This window comes from Branchiostoma belcheri, unplaced genomic scaffold (genome assembly GCF_001625305.1).
Source record: "Branchiostoma belcheri isolate BF01 breed outbred unplaced genomic scaffold, Haploidv18h27 scaffold114, whole genome shotgun sequence".
In the NCBI taxonomy this organism is placed as follows: Eukaryota; Metazoa; Chordata; class Leptocardii; order Amphioxiformes; family Branchiostomatidae; genus Branchiostoma; species Branchiostoma belcheri.
In genome coordinates this window covers 640,485-645,119 of record NW_017802536.1, presented here as the reverse complement: position 1 = coordinate 645,119, position 4,635 = coordinate 640,485, and the positions used below count along the sequence as shown (strand labels likewise).

Here is a 4,635-nt window from a genome sequence, read left to right as displayed (position 1 = left end):
CATGTCAGGACTCGAACCCGGGGCCTCTGGTTCCGAGTCGAGAACGCTGCCGCTGCGCCACACGACCTCACTTTTTTCGTTTCTTGTGTGTAACGTACTTATATCGTTAAAATCTTTTCATTTTAAGATCAATGTTATGAAATTGTTAGCTTTGCGAAAGCCAGTTAGTAATTTAAAAGTTTCATTTTTTATTTAGTAAAAACTTGTATGTAATAGAGAAGACAAAAACATAACAATCACATAACAAATCGGTGTCAGCAGACGTCAACAAGCTAACGTCAAAAACGAAATAAAAAAAACATCTAGTCAACAGCCGAATGTCAAAATGGAACATATATGAAAAAAATGAAAGTAATCGTAGTGTTAATCCTGCAAAGTCAGCACATGATGTGCAAGTAAAGTGGGGGTTAGCATAGTTCCTTTTATTACCAATTTGCTTGCAAATAAAGTCATTTTACGTTGTAGGGCAATGTAATAATCTTAGCCGCCCTGTCTAGCGAACCATTGTTCAGGTGTTTTATAGAGCATTCGAATCGGATAAAAGCGAAAAACAACATGGCGGCTTGCTTGAACATTCATGATTAAAGACCATTTCTGGCAGCTACGGTGATCGTAATACGAGAGTGTGAGATCTATCTGCACAGTAAACAAACGCAATGTCAGAGAGTAACAGAACGGGGTGCATTAGTCCTAGCAATGTGTCCTAAAATAACCGAGATGTGAAATTTCATTGCAAACTCTTCTTGACATGGCAACCGTTGCTAGACAACTTGTTTCCATAGCAACTAAAAGGAAGCTGGTAACGTGATGTAGTGTTTGCGCGCTGTTATAGTTTTTACAAGATAACATCATTAAATCAACCTAAACCAGGATGTGACACGTATTCAGCAGGAGCCACTACAATAGTGAACAGGACGGTAAGAACACGGCTCAATTCAGAGACATAGGAACATTTTAACACTGCAGGTAAGCAAGATTCGTTGTCTAAAGTTGCATTTAAACATTACCCTCAAGTAGTGAAGCCCAAATCCGTAGTACGATATGCCTACGACCAATAACGGCGTATTTACGGCGATCGTGCCGGTGTCGTAGATTAAGAGGAGATGTGTGTAATGGTTTTCAATGAAACAACTGTGCACGTTCATTCGTAAGTCTACTACGTACAGCATGATCATCGCTTCGTTGAAGCAAGCGGCTCTAGTGGTCCGGCAGATCTTAGAGCCCGGCAGGTAGTACGCAGGGGACTAAGTAAGGGGCTTAGAAGCACGAGCGTAAATAAAAATATTATAAGCTCTCAGTGCCTGGCTTTTTTAAAAACTAATACTGGTTTATATCTTGTAGACTGTATAGAGTAGCAAGGTCCCTGTACGACCCTGAATTGATCTACCGCATTACACAGGTTCTTAAGAACCGTTGGCACAGATATTAACAACAACTAGAGTTCGGAGGACTCATGCCTTCGACAGTGTGATATTGTTTTGGTGGGTGTTGTGTGTATGTATAGTGTAGACTTTTTGAAGATGATTATCGTAGTTATAGTGGTCAGAGAGTCTTTTTGTGAACGAAGCAACATACTATTTACCTAGCCTGTACCATGTCTTTATACGAAATGTAGAATTCATCATTTGGTACAGGGGTGCCTTGAGCATATGCTCAAATAATGACATTTTGCAGCTTTGGCCTACTTCACTTGAAAATGGTGTGAAACAGGTCTTTTCTGCCATTTTCAGACAAAATATGTACATTTTTGGCTCCTGTGACCTAATATTAAAACCAAATGACCTAAAATTTGGTATAGGGGTGCCTTTGACGTATGCCCAAAGAGCTATACTCACATTTTTGGTAATTAAACACTACTATGAATTTGTGTAAAATAAGTTTTTTTCTGCTCTTTCCAGACAAAATGCTTTATGCCCTTGTATTAATACCAAACGACCTGAAATTTGTTAAAGATGTGTCTTAGGCCAATGCCAAATGAACTTAAGACATAGTTTGGCATACACCACTATAAAATTGTGTAAAATGGGTCTTTTTTGCTATGCCCAAAGAACAGAGCTAGCAATGCTGTAAGGTAGCAGCACACATGCAGTACTATTAATGGGCGACCTCCGGGGTATGTGACGCGGGTATAGAAAGTAGTACAGCGAATATTCTTGAAGGCTGGGTAGAAAGCCTGATAAGAGCGTCAGCCAGACGTAAATTGCGCTGTGTGGTGTAGGAATGTATCGGGTTTGAGACTGTATGATTTGAATTGTGAAGGTTTTGCAGTTCGTGTATAAATGCGCCGTATTACGCAACCGGCTTTCCGGGTAAGTCGGCTGCAGTTCAGGTCACGTCCGTAGAGGGCGATTTCAAAGTGTACGTTACGAGCAGATACGCCGACAGGATTTTTTGGTTTCTAGATACTTTGTAGTTTGTGCCTTCTCAAGCATATTCGATTTTGGTATTTGTGAAGTGCACCCTACTGTAAGTTTTACCGCGTCGAAGTGAGTCATCTTGGGGTCCTTAACTGTAGGGCGAAAACTGTGTTCTGCTACTGTAAGGGGATGGACCAGCAGTCATGCGCAGAACTAGTAGTGTGTACACCACTAGATTTATTTTGGTACGTCTTTTTTAGATAATTTTTTCCTGGGCAAATTGTGCTCAGAAAGGCCCAGTTTTCTGGTAAGAAGGGCAGAAGAATGTATATTTTTAAAATATGGCCAAAAATTGTGACATTTTTCATGGTTTGACCTGTTATTGACCTCTAAATACTTGTGATCTCCATGCCCTTATCCAGTAGCGGATGGCTTGGGGGTTCCAGGTCCCCAGATGAGTTTTTAATAGCCTATCGTCTGTCAACAGCATAACCTGAGAAAGCTTACATGGATGATCTTGATATTTGGTAGGTGGGTAAGTTTTGATGAGACCTGGAAATGATTAGATTTTGGACCCCCTAGCGGCTTGTTATGGTACCGCAGCTGAACTTCCGGTTTTGATATCTCATGATCTACACACGCTGGGGTGACGAAATTTGGATGGTAGGTATTCCTTGCTGGGGAAGAAGTGGCGTGAGTTGGGCCACTAGCGGCTTGCTCAGGAACTGCAGGGCTATCTGTTTGAAAATATTCAAAAGAGGATACCTCAAGAACCGGTGGATGATCGTCGTGATTTTTGGTATCTAGGTAGCTTACGTGATGCTTGGTATAATTATGCGGCAATTATGAAAATCTGGATTAATTTGCATAATTAATGGGGAAATTCTATAAATCAGCTACATTACTATATATAACTATTCAAGCATGTGACATGTAATTGAGAACGAAACACAGGCAGATATTGATTATGTAAATTAACACTTAATTTGCATAATTAATGAGAAAATGTAATAATTCCATAATGCTAACTGCCTGGAATTTCATACTTGGGGTTGCTAATGTCTTTTCCAAATTCAAAGTGACCAATGTTTCTACAGTAACGTATGGACCTCCCACGACGCCCTTTTCTGAACTTGATCTTGCTATCGTCAACGGTAACTTGCTCAGCAAAAAATCGTGAACATCCTTTTCCATATTCACGAATTATCCCGCTAACAACAATAACGACCACCACAAAAGGTCAAATTCAATGACATGGGAACCCCCCCCCCCCCCCAGGCCCACCTTCGAACTTGACCTCCGTATCCTCAACGGCGACTTGCCCATGAAAATCATAGACAGGCACTTAAGGATTCCCGATTTATCTGAGGAAGAACAAAAAACGCAAACACAAAAGTCAGCTCGAGTCACGTAAGAACCCCCCCCCCCCGTGTACACTATATGACATCCAGTAGATTTCTAGCGGAGACCAATAATAGGGCTGCTGACGCGTCACCGACTAGCGGCTATTAGCACCTTGTTTCATGTAAATGCCATGAACTCAACCAGAGCGCGTATATTGTTTACCTAAGACAGTCTCAGATACCTTTACTTTTCTTATGTCATGCCCCGATGCAATCTCACCATATATAGGCCAATATATTTCTAACGCCTTAGTTAAAAGAAACAATGTCATTTCCGAAACAGTCAACTGATTGCTTACACATAACAATGGAATCAACTATATATATATATATATATATCCATTATACTAGTAATACTTAAGTATAGGACAGAGTAGTATTTAGTTGTAGATTTACAGAACCCCTGTATAATGTTTGCCATTCCTTTTGTATACTAGTACGATGTAACTTAAGTTCGATTCATATACAGCATGAATGTAGTACTCTTTTACGCATTAGTTTAGATTTTAGATTTGTACTTAGTACCCCTAATTGCCATACGATGTATCCGTACATTAGTTGTGCAATAAACTTTGATTTGATTTGATTTGATTTGTTTCTTGTTTACATCAGTACTAGGTAGTACTTCCACAATCAGTTAGTAAAGTCATACCTTAGTAAAATCTACTTTGATGAACGAATCAAAACGGGACTGTAGACATTAAGTTTTACACATTCAAATGGGGCTGCACCAGCGCTAATGGAGCGACCACTATGTACGGCAAGGAACGGATCTTAGCGAAGCCGAGATTTGTGAACCAAACCCAACCCATCGAAGACGGGCCGCCAAACATAAAAATGGAGGGAAATGACAGACAACAAGCCAACAAAGACAA

At 40.3% G+C, this 4,635-nt stretch overlaps 1 protein-coding gene across 1 annotated transcript in view; it reads left to right on the top strand.

Annotated features, from left to right (window-relative positions):
- Positions 1 to 891: 891 nt before the first annotated feature.
- The window catches only part of LOC109462287 (carbohydrate sulfotransferase 12-like), a 21,865-nt gene continuing 18,121 nt past the window's right edge, over positions 892 to 4,635 (top strand). The window contains exon 1 of the mRNA XM_019758817.1: positions 892 to 966. The gene's annotated coding sequence lies outside the window, so the exon portion shown is untranslated. The remainder of the gene's footprint in view (positions 967 to 4,635) is intronic.